The sequence below is a fragment of the Pempheris klunzingeri genome, chromosome 1 (assembly GCF_042242105.1).
Source record: "Pempheris klunzingeri isolate RE-2024b chromosome 1, fPemKlu1.hap1, whole genome shotgun sequence".
Taxonomy (NCBI): Eukaryota; Metazoa; Chordata; class Actinopteri; order Acropomatiformes; family Pempheridae; genus Pempheris; species Pempheris klunzingeri.
In genome coordinates this window covers 7,458,100-7,473,758 of record NC_092012.1, presented here as the reverse complement: position 1 = coordinate 7,473,758, position 15,659 = coordinate 7,458,100, and the positions used below count along the sequence as shown (strand labels likewise).

Here is a 15,659-nt window from a genome sequence, read left to right as displayed (position 1 = left end):
TTTCTGTAATAAAATATCATCATCAACAAAAAATCTAAATACTGTAATCATTGTAAAGCACTGTAGTTGTGGGATCAATGCTCTGCAGAGTATTTTCTTGAATAAAACTGGTGATGGACTCAGCATCTACAAAATAAGTATTTGCTTCTTTTCTTTCTTCAGTGAACTGAACATCACTGGATTTTGGACTGTTGGTTGGACAAAGCAGGACATCTGAAGACGTCGCCTGGGGCTTTCTAATATTTTCTGGAACAAATCAATAATTTCAGAAAACAATCATTAAATTAGTCAGTAATGTCAATAGTCATGAGTTGCAACTCTGGTGGTATACTTAATATTATTCAGTCATTGTTAAAATAATCATCTTGGCATTGAACACAGTCATTGTACTTACTGATGACTATAGACAAAATTATCTGTTTAGACTTTGCTAACAATGACTGCTGATGAGTCACATCTGACTTTGTGAATGCGTAATGACACCTGACTGACAACCCTACATGATGCTGCTGACAGCTCTACACCGTAGCTGCTTGAGCAAACGTCAGCTTCACAGAGTGACAGGACGAGCAACCTCACAGTCTAGATTTCCTGACGTCCTAGATCCACGTGCCCAGTAATACACAGCTTTCTCTCCTCTTCTGCAGATCATCAAAGGCTTTAGAGTTGGTGAGTATTTGCCTTTGAGCTGTGATGGACTGTAACATAAACTAGGGGATCACTTGCTGCATTTGATGAAGCAACCTTCAGGGCACCCAGACATCCTTCTTATATCTATGGGTATTTATTCCACCTGACCTTTTTTTTTTATAAATTTTTTAACATATGCAAACTTGGACATCTTTATATACTTAAACATTTTGGCAGGGAAAATTCTGGCAGGCACCTATTACAATGATTGTTTGTTAGTGGTGAGAGAGGGACAAGTGTTTTCAAAAGCGTCTCATGAACTTGAATCTCTCTAACAGGTAAAAAAAAAAAAAAATTCTGTGACCTTGTTAAATACACTTGAGATCAAACTAGCTGCTAATCTCTGTCCTGTTCCCCAGTGTAGAATGTACAACATTTACAACGTGTCGAAAGTGCTGCAGCAGTGAGCATAAGGATGGGTGAATGGAGTTGTTTTTCTTCTCCTGCCGTCTTCTGGTGTAAAAATCACAAGCAGTCATCACAGCAATAAAAGCTGAGTGCTCGTGAGCCACCCTTGGGGAGCTATTGGAGCAGAAGCCTGGTGTATGCGTGAGTTGCAGGTGTTGTAGCCCTAACTAAACTCCTGACATTTTCACTGCTATGCTCCACGGGTGAAGTAAGGTGGGGGTTTGAGACTGTAAATTATCAGCTTATGCTGAAGCTGTGAGGCATGTTAGCTCCTGTGGAGCTGGGGTGATGTGTGTGTTTGTCTGTGTATGTGCATATGTATTGTGGGTGTCTGTTGTGGTTCTGAGCCTGATTATTATACTGTGTAGGCATCCGGGTGACTGAATTCAAGGCAACAATTGACAGGGAAAAAATAACTTGCATCTTTATCCTACAAACATTTAGTATGGGAATAGAGTGACTGTAAATCTCTTTTTGGACACGACATGCTAGCACAATTACACATCACTTCAACAAAAGAAATGTGTGGGTGAACAACATAAAATATGTCAAAACTACAGACAAGACAACAGATCAATCGCAGGAACACAAAAACCATTGAAACTTGTTTTTCATAAAGGCTCGTGCTCTACAAGGTTGATTCACAAATATCAAAGATGACACTGACCAGAAATCAGCTATTGAATAGCCAATTTTTACATTCAAAATGCAGCTGAACCTTTAAAGAAGTGGCACTGTAAATCACTTGAGTCTGTGGAATGTGATAATAAGTCTATGCTGTAAGAATAAAAAGAAGGCAAGGTGAACTGGACGTGAATATTAGTAAAAGTACACAAAGCGCAGAATCTGCAGTTTCAGCCTGGCCACTGTGTCTGCAGGTCCTCTCTCACCGACTGCAGCTGAAATCGCATTGAGCAGAAAGGTCTGCATATTCATAGGGCAGCACTGGGGATTCATTTCAAGGGAAACTGCTGGTCGCTCTGTCGCAGAGGTCTGCTCGACAGCCACTAGGATTTGTTGTTAGGGTCGTTTTCAATATAAAGGACCAAAAAGGGTCTAAAAAGTCACCAAATCTAGTGACACCTTGGTTGCAAATATTATACGTTTCTATCATAGAAGAATCTTTAGTATATTCTATATTACCTGAGTCGATTGATCACTTCTTTAAAAGAAACAGAAGAAATGACAATTTCCTAAGCTCCTCGTGGCATCTACATGCTTTGTTTTGTTGCCCAACAGCCCCAAACCCAAATATATTCAGTTTGTTATAACATAGGAAAAAGAAAATTAGCAAATACAGAAAATGTTTACTTGGAGAAAAAAAACTGAAAAGTATGCAAATAAAGTATGGCCAACTGTCTTCCTGCAACATTAAAAGAATGGCAGATCCGTAAACAAACCCACACCAACACTACAGACCAACACGTAAACCTGCATCACTGCTCAATAATAAAGTTTCATTTAGAGGGAGCCTAGAAGTGAGTAAACTGCTTTGAAGTTAATGCGCCTGTGTGTTTTATCTCTACAAGGAGGATTAAGCAGGTCATTACCAAAAAGCTTATAGCTGAGGCCTACTGAGGGATTAAGCAAACTCCTAATCAAATGGAGGAGAGACAAGTGGAAAATACATAAACAAGACCTTTAGGCATCATGTTAGAGGCAGGCCATGCCAGCTGTTTGTCCTACAACCTCACAAAAACAGGGAGTGGCAGAGGATACTACAAGCATGTAAAGAGTGTAAATGCTAATAAACAAATCATACTATGATGGGTCATTTACCAGATAGTCTACACAGTCCAGATTGTCGTTGTAGCATTTGTAAACTGTGGCAGTGACGGGAAATAGATGATACTGTAAAGTAACCTTTAAAGTCTTTGCATACTAATTGGATTAAAAAATTAAACTTCATTCCAATTACTTCAATTACTTTTCTATATGCAAAACGTCTTCTAGCCAAATTATTAGCTATGCTGAAACATGTGTGTACATTACCTGACAAACTGTATAACTCTGTACAGAGAACAGAGAGAGTGGGCTGTTGTTTCTTTTTTTCTTGGTTACATACGCTGGTACTTATTGCAAATAGAAGATGTTAAGGCAACAAATATTACTGCACAATAGATGACCAGCCCATTCGGTGTACACACATACTGACAGCACATTCACTGTGTGACATAACTGTCTCAAATATTGGCCGTTGTGGTGAAGTAGAGCACCATTATCCAGAGATTATAACGGTGCTGTATGGGGGTGTGTATCAATGTCTCAAGTCCAGCTGTTTCTCTTCATGCAGACACACAATTACCCGTGTTATACAAGCTAATGAACCCACAGCAAGTTCAAAGGGCTCCATCTTTCCTTGTGCTATCAAAGATGATTCAGTGATGACAAGAAGAGGAATGCAGGGCTTTGGGGAACTTATAAAAGCTGTGCTTAATCATTTCATCATGCGCGCAGGCCTGGGCCATTTTTCACAGTGGATATAAGAGCATGCAGAAAATGGAAGAATTAATTTGTCCTTGTAATGAAGTCTAGCAAAAATTGGCATGCAGAAGAGGTTGTACTACATATACAGTATCTAATTTCCCATACAGTAAGTTTATTTCGTAAAACAAAAATACCCAATGTTTCTGCTAGGATGTAATCAGGGGTTGTGCGTGAGCGAACTATCTATGCTTCATGACGTCTAAATGTGAATTTTTCTTATGTGTATGTTTATTTGGATGTGGGTACCATGAACGTGAATGTATGTTGCCCTGAATTGAGGACTGTAATGATATTGATACTGACCTCTAATCCATTCACAAAGAAACGGCCGACTGGCTGGACATCCTGTCAACATTCACCGCCGTGTTTTTCCACAGCTGGCTCTTCTTCAGCACCTATACATGACAGTAGAGAAAGTGGATTTCCATTATTGTGGCTTAAAGCTAGGTATAACAAACATGCGTACAAATCTGTACGTTTGTATGCACGACAAGCAACAGTGTGTAAGTGTATGTGTGTGATATAGAGATACTGTATATTTGCCTGAATATGAACATATACAGACATGCACATCTGTATATTTTTCCATCAGTTTCAAACATCTGCTTATTGCTATTCAGGGTCACATCGGGGATGAGAATCGCAGGTTTGGGCCAAGTACAGCTGCCTATCAGTTGATGATCATGCAGAAGAATTAACTTCAGTACTCTGAGCATCTTGCTCTATGCAGACTCCACATACACGCAGTCACACACAGTCCTTTAACAGGCTTAATATTTCCTGAGGTAAATTATGATTGATTACACCAGCATGCTAAGCAGTTTTTCAATACAAACTTTTCTGAGGGAAACAAAATTAACTGTTGCAATTCTTTTTCATTGTGGCTAATTATAACCTTAAATTAATGCTCTACAGACTTCGACACTGATGCCCGATAAATTACGCAGAGGAAACGAATACATATTTGCAATTGGAGCTGTGATGAATTTATAGGGTTTCTGACAGCAGGACCATTAATGTACGACCAATCTATCAGGGCAAATATGCAGAGTGACATGGATACTTTACTCTGTAATTAATCGCACCAAAGTATTTCTAGCCCCTGTTGAAACAGGCTATTAAACTACAGAAGGTGCTAAATTGCCACATTAAAGAGAGCATATTGATCTTTTTATGAAACGTGCTTATTGACAAAGCACTTAAATTAGATATTATAGAAATAGAACCAGCTGGGCTCCTTCTGTTACTGCATGGCCCACTGAAGTTTCACAGAACATGAAGGGGAAATGGACAGACATAAGAGGAAGAACAAGACACGGTGAACTGGACAAACAAGACCCTCTTACAATATAATGCAGTCCAAGCAGGAATAAGCTAAATGAGTCAAAGCATCATTCATTGCCACTGTAATTAATCCCAAATCATAAATTAATATCTGAAACTTAATGTTCTTCTTCAGTCTCTCAGCCTCTCTCTTTCAACTTAAAGGTGAAGATCTTAAGAATGAAATGTAAAAGACTACCGGGTGTCGATGACCAGTTGAATGCCTCTCGATCATTAATACACTACAGCTTGTCTGCTACAAATAGGTAACTACAGAGGAGGCAGAGAGACCAGCTTTCCAGCCTTTTTCCCTGTTATCAGATTTACTGTCCACCACCTTGGCTAATGAAGCAAAATTCCTACATTTATTAAAAGGTAATTCATGTTCCAAAACCTGTTGCTACATCTTGTATATTCAATCTATACTGCACAAGGTCTGAGAAACAAAATGAATAAAACGTAATTCAATATTTGACATATTTATGCACTGATGGTACAAAGGAGAGGTGTGTGTGTTTGCAAGTGTGTGACACTGCCTTCATCTGAAAAGATCCCCCTGAGTGAGAAGGAAGTAGAAATGTCAGCAGTCTTAATCAATATTCCCTGGCTACTGTATGGGCACACTGATGCTTTTTAGAGGCAGGTGTGCTGCAGGCAGGTGGTGAGAAGTAGAAAATGAGAGTAAACATCAGCCTAGAGCAGCTCATTCTTCCTGGAGCTTATCCTGCACCACTCCTGCCATCTAGGCATTTTCTACGCAACAATTCATTCTAGCTATCTCTTCTCTCTCTCAACATCTGGTTATTCAGTGGCGTTTTGCTTAACCCTTTCATGCATAGAGGTCACTACAGTGTACAGCTCTTCAAATGCTGTTTTCTTGTATATGCATGAGTTTTGATGGCATAGTTGCACATCAGCCACTACAGTGGATGCTATTGCATCATCTCATACACTGCTACCCAGTGGGAAGCCATTGCAAGTGAAAAAAAAAAAGAGTGAAACCAAGATGAAACACCAAGTTGCTCATTTCTTTCTGTTCAAACCTTCTATAAAAAGAAACCCTTACAGGTAAGAAAAATATGGTGACGTCAAGTAACATGAGGAGCCATGCAATTGCTACATTTCCCAAGTATTGATTTTATATTGGGAGGAAATTATGATTAATCACATGTCCACTGAATTGTACATCATGCATCACTAGCTATATTTCAACTACTGGATATGTAAATATATCTTTATAAAATTTGGGTTGAAAAAAAAAGTTCAAATCTTGTTTTTCATGCCTAAAGATGAATAAAAACACTTAGTAAAAGGTTAAGGTGACTGAGGTTATCATAATTCATGCATGAAAGGGTTAAAGAACCTCAGTTGAACAGGCACCCACTTATATAGAAGTCAAACAGTCAAGCCTAACATACAACACCATGCATACTATTCAATGTTGCCATACAAAATAACACACATCTGTGTTAAATCATCAGGACCATCACTAGGGCTGGGCGTTGTTCAAAAGGATTAGGGTTCCTGATACAAAACACTTTTTTTCAAAACCAATTTTATAAATCCATTTGAACAAGAAGAAAACTACATTCCACATTACAATACAAGTCGTTTTCAGCATTCGGCATTTTTACACACAGTTTTATAATATAATAAAATATAAACCTACTATGTGGTTTAACATACGTTGTCTGTTTCAACTCTAATGACATGTAATGTTGGATAGACAATCACCGGCTTTAATGGATCTTGGTAAAAGCATGCTTTGTGCTTATTGGCTCATGGAAGTTGATGAGATTTATTGAAATTTGGTAACAAATTACAAAGCATTTTTAGATGCTCCTGTATCAAAGCAACTGGGTAGCTGCCATGAAAGTTTTGCAGTTTGGTATCCAGCCCTAACCATCACACCGGCAGTGCTATCTGCTTCCCACTTAACACTTTGAGAGGTCCCAGGGGCTGAGTGTGGCTATGCCATTAGGGTTCTCAATTACAAATCTTCCTTCACTAATGTGGAAAATCAATTTAACTGATAAGCGGCACATATGTTTCAAGCCATAAAATGTTTTTTAAAAAAAAGTGTGGTGTCAATTTGTGGTTTTCTTCACACTTGTTTACAGATCATACAAAAGAGTGTCAATAAAACATCAGTTTTCCCCACAGTGTTTTACAGAGTCGGCACCCCACCTCGTCTGAAATGGAGACTGCCTGGGCTCACATATCACATTGTTACATTTTTACAAAACAGACACTCAGTTTCTGGGTTGTTGGGTACATTGTGCAAAAACTAACGCAGTCTAAATATCTGAAACACCTTTTGCCTCTGCAATACAGTTCAACCGTACCACAGACTATATCCTCCAAAATGATTCCACAGTTGAATCAAACCCTCTCTAGCACAGTTTTGACAAAGAAAAGAAAAGAGTATAACCTTCTAAAAGGTAGGACTTATTTCAGGACTCTTGCACTATAGTTTTAGCAAAGTATGTCGAATAAACAGAGAATTGAGCATAATCTTCTTAAGCATCATCACACAGTAGAGGCATGTAGATGTATTTAATGAGTGAAGTGATTGTTTTGGCCATCATCTGGTCACTACACTGATAATAAAATGTAACGCATCAGGATCTGATCCTTGAGGAAACCTTCGACAGTTCTTGTGAAACTAAGTCATATGACTGAATAATTATTGCTGTCAGGTTACTTTATTTACATTTGATTGGGTATATACATACAGGATGTTTTGATCTGGTCTTGTTTTAATCAAAACAGTCCTTTGCAAAAACCTTTTATTCAAAAACTGTTGTCAAAAAAAAAAAGAAAAAAGCAAGAGAGGAGTTGATGTACTATGTTTGAGGTGTTCTGATAAAAGGCATACATATTTGATCAGAAATGAGTACCTTCTGTGGTCGTGATATTTCAAGAGATTTTGAAATGGGAATTTCAAAGTTTAATTTCTACAGTTGAAGTTGAACAAGGGCAAAGTATGAGTGGAAATAATCTCTTAAGACTGTGTAATCAAGGACGGTGAAAGCCAAGGAGAACTCCAGCTACCCTTCAAGGTGGCTTAGTATGTGGCTCTCAAAGCTTAGCACTGCGCTGACACCATTTTCATAGCCTTTACATATTGTCCCATTTAATCGACCTTAAGCAAGGGGTTGACACCTTGCATATGAATCATGAACATCAACTTTATGGCTCTCTCCTGTGAATACATTTTGAACATTAGGCTGAGGATATTTCTTTTACGCTGGCTTGACTGAGAATGATATTAGGTCATTAATTATTTTAGTCGCTCCTCATTTGCTGCCATCCCGACACAAGCACCCATCTATCAGGACTTGTAGTCGGGGTAAAAAGAGAGATGGAGACCCATCTGTTGGGCATTCATAATACATCCATTTTCTCTGGGGAGTCAGTAGCTGGCCAAACATTGAATGATCGCACCACTGATGCCACCATGGTGCCAGCCGTCATTGACCATCTGATGCCCAGAGCAATATCCAAGAATTTTGACTCCTGAAAGTGAAGAGCTTGCTTAATTGAGATTTCCGCTTGCCGAGCTGTAGTGAACTAATTAAATGTAATCACTTCTTATTAGACATTTCATAAGCTCTCCCACTCCTTGTTCACACACAAACACATGCAGACCACTGGTATTGTTATACACACCTTCTCACATTAAATACAACTATCAGTTTTAGCCCCTAAACTCTAATTAAATCAATGACCTTAAAACCAATGATCTTTTTTTTCTGTTGCAGTTCAATACCAAGGTTGTTGCTGAATAAAAATAGCCTGCCCTTTTTCCAAGTCTTGTCTTCCTGCAAACAGTATTATCAAGTCTTTGGAAGGCACACATCTGCGTATATGACAAGTCAAAACCAACACAATAATTCTGTGGTCTACCCTGTTATGTGTGTGTACAAAGAGATATATTAATGAAAAGCTACATTTAGAAGATTCAATCTGTCATTGGATAGGGGACAATGAGGCTAATTTACATTATGCATGTTTTGTACAAAAGGTTGAATAAAACATGCAGTCTTGAAAAGGTAATTGAAACTCTTGCTCATTACCTATTCATAATGGCCTGTCAAAAGGGATAAAAATTAGGCGATCTGGGGCCATCTTATAGAAGGCAACGAAGGAATACAATGCTTCTACATTAATACTGGTCTAATTAAATAAAAGCCAAGCCTCCAAAAACTGCTCAACAAACCTCTTACCGCAGCCAATGTGATTCCTTAAACAGAGTTCAATAAGTGAGTGCACTTTAAAAGCCACAAACCTGGGGGCCCAAACTAGTCACCGATGCTAGGCATATTCTCCCAGAGCACGGGCCCCATGCCAACCTCTCCCAACTCTCAAAACATTAGGGCAATTTTCACACTGGATTTAGCGAACAAAGAGGGTTTCAGTGGGCCTGCATCACATGCTGGGAGATGCGTTGTGGCTGTCACAAGTGTTCAGGAATATACACAGTAAATTCTGATGTTATTTAGTGGTGCTTTGCATATATTTAGGGGCTCTGTCACTCCCTTTTTGTGCCTGTGAAAAAATGCAGGCCTGTTGTAGTGACCTACACCCAGATTGGAAGCAGCTGTTCACCCACTGTTTGCTTTCTTCTTTCCCATGAAGAGAGCAATTTCCATTTGCGAATTCCAAAAAAAAACATACTTCCACACTTAACCTGTAGCATCGTAAGTTACCCTTCACATAAACATACACTCTGAGCTATTTTTTGCATTTAGTCATTAGAACGCGGTGATCAGTGCTAAGAGTGACACCGCTGAAAGCTGAAGCAACAAGCACAAACAGGCTCGTCGGGGGAGCAGGTGGAGTCAGTGCGCAAACAGTTCAAAACAGAAAAACTTGAAAACTGAGAGCCACTCCTGCTTTGCACTCCAACTCTAAACTGGAGAAACAGGATGAGAGGATAAGACTTGGAGTGGGAGGCAGCAAAGGCAAGCTTGCAAGAGGAAGCCAAGATGAAAGTAAATAAGAGTTTGGAAGTTTTTGGAAGCTGAGCAAATACCCATGGTGCCTGTCAAGACTCTGGTGCTCTCTGCAGTGAACTCTGCTTTCATGCTTGTAGGCAAAAGCTGGCGAAGGACAGACTACACCACCAGATTTCTGCAATAATTCGCAGCAAAGAAATATACATACAACAGCAGCAATAAACCAGATGAGACACAAGAAATATTCATTATCTCATAACGTATGCAAAAGCTGACATTGTGAAATTAACAGCCACCAAACTAATGTCTACATGACACTTCATTTACTACTGATATTTTATTTTGCCTTGGGCTGAAGTTCGCCATGACATGTTTGGTTTTGCCTTGATTTTTCTATGAGAGTAGGGCTGCAATGAGTGATTATCATGATTTCAGATTAATCTTTCTCGCATGATCAATTTATTTAGTTAGTATAGTACACAAAATGTCAAATAAGAGTGAAAAAATTTCACACTTTCCCATTTGGTTTGTCCGGCCAATTCACCAAAAACCAAAAGCATTCAGAGTACAATGATATAAAAACAGTAAAAACAGGAAATCCTTAAATTTGAGAAGGTGGAATTAGACATTTTGCTTGAAAAATTACTAAAATGATGAATCAAACATAAATCATTAATCAATCAACAAAATGTTTCAGAAGGAGCAGATCTGTTTATACCAAATCCTACATTTTTAAACTAATCAAAAAACAATTATTACCCGACTTCCCCCAACCTAAAAAACAGAACAAAAAGAAGCAGCCATCCCGAGAGTGCAGGAAAACATATTTTGACTTTGAGAGGACAGAGGATGGGCACTGTTGCTGACGAAGTACAGAACGACAAGTGACAGGAGAACGTGTCCTACCAGCCTCTGTGTATCTGAAGACCAGCTTTGAACTTGTTAGTAGCACAGATACCTCGGTGTGAGCTCTGGAAAAGCAGAGGGCTGTACCCCAGCTGCCTTTCACATGAAGACAAGACTTGCATCTTCAGAACCTTGTTAGTTCTCTGAAAAGGCCACCGACTAGCTTGGAATATTAAGCAGCTCATGCTGTCGGAAATCAAAAGGATTTTGGAAGAGAGTGGGAAGCTTCAAAAAGGCTTTGATGGTATATATCGCTCAATCTCCAGCAGATATGACAGAATGAAGAAATAAAGACAGGGGAACAAAGGGCTTCTGAGAGATGAGGGTGGCAGAGGTTATTCTTCTCCTCTCAGGATTCTGCATATGCATTTATCATTATTCCTCAATCAGAGAGGCTTGCTCTTAAAATGTCATGTTAGACTTCTGACTGAAAAAAAAACAACAGATAGCACGAGAGAGGCAAAAATAGAAAAAAAAAATAGGAAAGTGGGGCACCAAAATGTTTCAGGTCATTTATCATAACAGGCACACTCAAGGAAAACTTAGCTGTCTCACTTCCAGTAATATCCACATGCAGACCACATTAATAAGTTACAGAGCTGTAACGCCTGGCAACACTGCTTCTTTTCAATTCAGTGCAATTCAAAGAGCTTTAGAGGCACAAATCTTTCAAGAACAATGTTTCCAAAGCATCAAAATGTAATTTGTTCATATATTTGGACAGTATGCAATAACAGTAATATAATCACTTACACTAAGATTGATGTGTATTAATTATACATACACAATATATCCTCAAAGCTACTTTACTCTGGATGGAAAAGGAAGCAGCAGCAGGAGGGGATGGTGATAGGGATGGAGAGATACTGTTTCCTCATGAGGAAGACGAGGGGATGGAAGCAGGAAGCAGAGCAGAAGTCCTTGCTATGGTTTCTGTGTGGGAGAGGAAGTGTTTCATTCAATTCTCTCTGGAGGAATCTAAGGTCAGGTTTCTAATGAAATGATTAGATCACCAGTGGTCTTTGCAGGGATAATTACAGAAACAGCAAGTTCTCGCTGAAGGACTTAAAGACATGAAGGCATACCGTGTTTTTTCTTGCTGTGACTCTTATTCAAGCATGTTGATTTAATAATGGCACCCCTGGTGCGGTGAGAAAATTAACCGTCACTTGGCAAAGAGATTAGATTAGTTCTGATAACATGTCGCTTGCAATATGTCTATCTTTCACTCACGAAAAACAGGTTGTGGACCTTGAGGGACGCTTTAATACTATTTATGGTTTAAACAACTTTTACATATTCTATTTGAGAAATAAAAGTCAAAACCCAAAGAGCCACATTAGAGATAATCAAAGAGTCGCAGACAAAATCAAGAGTTTGTTGTGAAAATGAATATGTAAAGCACCTTGGCTCACTCAGCTTAAGAATTTACCTGAAATGTCCGGAATCTCTAGACAAGCTAGCTACATTGCTGCACATGTCTGTGAAAAGGTAAAAGCAGAAGCTCTTTTTTTAGCAGACCTTGTCTTTGCTGAATCCTGCAGGGTTACCTACAAGTGGCCTTCCAAAGCAAATTATCACTCCAGTCAGGGCTGCAGCATCCTGTCAATCTTCTGTTTTCTCTCTTCCCTGTAATTGCTCTTGGATCAATCCCTTCAACCTCTCTTTGTAGCTCTAAGGCCATTTCCCTTTCCTTTCACTCTATCCTTACATCTTGTGTGTTTATTTGGCCACACAGGACTATGCTAGGGGCATTAAAGCTATTATACCACTGCTTGTAATTTTGGTGATTCAGCAATGTAATCATCTACTTTTACAGATTGTACAACAAGGCCATGCCAGTTCTTTGACACTGTTCAAATATCTATCAGCTCGTCACTCAGTTTGTAACCCAGAACGTCCATGTGGTCTGGCTGTAACACTTGTGCCATGGTCCACATGTCCACTGGAAGTATTTCAGAACTGTGTGAAGTGTCTGCAGAAGTCTCTTTCTCTCTGTGCATGTTAACACCATGATTAATTTTAAACTTTAATATAATCATGCACATGAAATGAATGATGAAACTTTTGTTTTGCGATGATCATGATTAATTGAAAATTGTGTGCCAAACAGAATAAAAACAGATGAAGGTTCAGATGCATAAAACTCTGTCACTGTTCAAGACAAAAATTCGTCTGATTTATAGAGCTGTGAATGCGCCAGATTTCCACTCTCACCTCTAGCCGTGAATGGAGGTAAATATGACAATAATCACGTGCATTTTTTTTATTTTGCACGTCTGTCATTTATACATCTGCCCCCAAGTGTGTGTCGCTCATGGCTCAGGCGTAGCTCTTTTCTCCATCCTTGTGGTCGGTGGACACTGACACACTGGATGGGATGTTTACAACTCGACTTCAGATTGGACCCTTTAGTGCTACCCAAAGTAACATTAATGACCTCATTCACTATCTGAATGCATCTAGAGATTTTTATGATAACCCATTTATATGTACTTTAAACTTTCATTTTATCAACCCACATGGACAAAGCTCTTCCTTTCGTTATACAATCACATAGTCCCTTTTTACATTAGACAGATAAAGCTGGCTGGAGATATGACATTGAGATAGCCATGGTCCATCAAATTCGTCATTGCTAACAGGGCTGCCAGAGCTGAGCTGAATGGAAAATGTGCTACGTGGGTATGGGTATACAGTACAGCGTGGAGAGGCAGAGGAGAGGAGACATGTCTGTACTTTAATGGTACAGCAAAGCCTATTTATTGAGCTGCACTTCTTCATATTTGGAGCTCTACAGAGACAGCAAATTCACTCCCTTTTCTGCAGTCAGCATTTGCACGGCTTATAGACTTCAGGAGGATTCATAATAATGAGAAGATAGATGAAATGGATAAGAAAAGACAGGAAACATTAAACTGTAATGAAAAAATAAATGATCATGAGCTGCGCATATAGTCTCCTCGCTTGACACTGAAATGATCTAACACTAGTATATGTATATATAAAGGTGCGACACCTATAGCTTGCATTTGTGGATTGGCCAAACCATCAGAGGGACTGAATTTTGAGTGTATTCTTCTTTATTATTTATCATTATTAGTTGATATTATATTATATATAATATAATAAGTGTTATAATATATTATATATATATATATTATAACACTTAACTGACTGCATTGCAAAGCATGTTACTCTCCAATTTTAAAGTCTCAGCCATCCAAATTCTGCTGAAAGGAGAGAAATTTATAACCTTCATTAATCTCTTTTGAGGCCCATATCTTTGTGTTTGCCCAATCAACTACAGCCTCCTAAAAACTTTGAGAACAAAGGCATTTTTACACCTCAACTCTCATCCAGCCCTGATCTCCGCTGCCACGCACCAGCCAGCACTGATTTACAGCATTCATCTGGGACCTTGCTGAGACAAGTAGAATCAAATTTTAAATAACTGAATGCAGGATTCTTGTGAAGGGCATCTATAGGCAATTGAGAGCCTCCACTTGACCTAACCTGCATGTCTTTGAACTGTGGAAGGAAACTAAAGGTTTCATGATAGAACAAGCTCACAAAGGCCAGCAGATTTTAGCCTTCTTGCTGTGAGGCAACACAGCTAACCACTGAGCCATTGTGCTGCCCTGTCGTGTTGTAAATGATATTCTAATTTAGTGGTAATATTCGCACAAAGTTGTCTTAAATTGACCAGTTAGCTCCGACTTAAATCCTCTTTGACCTGCCAGTTTGAGTAGAGGCTTATAAGCAGACTGCCTGCAAAAACTATGAAAAAATGTCTGCTGCACTATTGCAAAAAGGTAAATAAACTCTAAATTTGACAGACACCAGATAATTAGATAAAATTAGATTTAAAAACACTGCCTACTTTTGTGATTAAAGACAATGCCAAAAGCTAATTATCTGTATAAACTAATTAACAATTCTAACAGATAACATATATTCAGTTCAACAAAAATTAAAGGGTGTAATTGTTGTTTTGGTAAACACTAAAATGATCTTACAGATCTGCCTCTGTAGGGATCCTTTCCATAATGCTGTCAGAATAACAGTGGCTAAAGTGTTTTAAGTGGACGTACTTTCTAGAGCACAATGGGTACAGGATTTTTGGGGCTGATGCCGATGCTGATATTAAGGAGTAAAATTGGCTGAGAAGATCTAATCAACCAATTCCAATACTTATTGTATCTGCAACTCATTTCGGACCCAAAATATGCAAAAAATAGGACACATGTTTTAAAATACTGAAGTTATTCTTCAAAATATCAATGAGAACAAATTTGTATATGAAAGTTAACCAACAATGATGAATGAGAGCTTTTCCCATACAAAATATATGAATCAAAAGGAAGTCAAATACTTCTTTTTAAGGCACATAGTAACCCAGGCGGTGACTTTAGCTCAACACCATAATTAATGATGCAGAGTGTTACAGGCCACACCGCTCCTCTAGTTTTCCTGTACACTCATCTTCTTATGAATAGGCCAGGGGCCTTCTTGTGCATATAAATCCAAAAGTTTACTCTAAATCAACTGACAAATGGGGGCTCTCTTGACCACAAGAAGTTTATCTTTATCTTAAGTACTGGACGCTACCAAGTGTTTGAACATGAGGCTACAAAAGAGCCATGAAGAAAAGCAGGAACAAGTGCTGATGAGGCAGGGGCTTTGGCTGCAGAAAAACACTGTTGGGACATCCTTCTAGCTTAATATGTCCACCCAATCCAATAAAGACTTAAGAGGTCTCAGGGGCCAAGGTCACACCTCCTACCTCAAAAGAAGGAAAACTTCATTTGCAAGCCTAATCAAGTGTGAATGTCACAGAGGCACAGCAAAGCAGGGTTGTGGAAGGTTAATTTTGTTCAAGGA

The 15,659-nt window shown here is 38.9% G+C and overlaps 1 protein-coding gene across 1 annotated transcript in view; it reads right to left on the bottom strand.

Annotated features, from left to right (window-relative positions):
• Positions 1–15,659, bottom strand: part of glceb (glucuronic acid epimerase b) — a 45,679-nt gene that overhangs the window by 18,340 nt on the left and 11,680 nt on the right. The window contains exon 2 of the mRNA XM_070831341.1: positions 3,889–3,980. The gene's annotated coding sequence lies outside the window, so the exon portion shown is untranslated. The remainder of the gene's footprint in view (positions 1–3,888; positions 3,981–15,659) is intronic.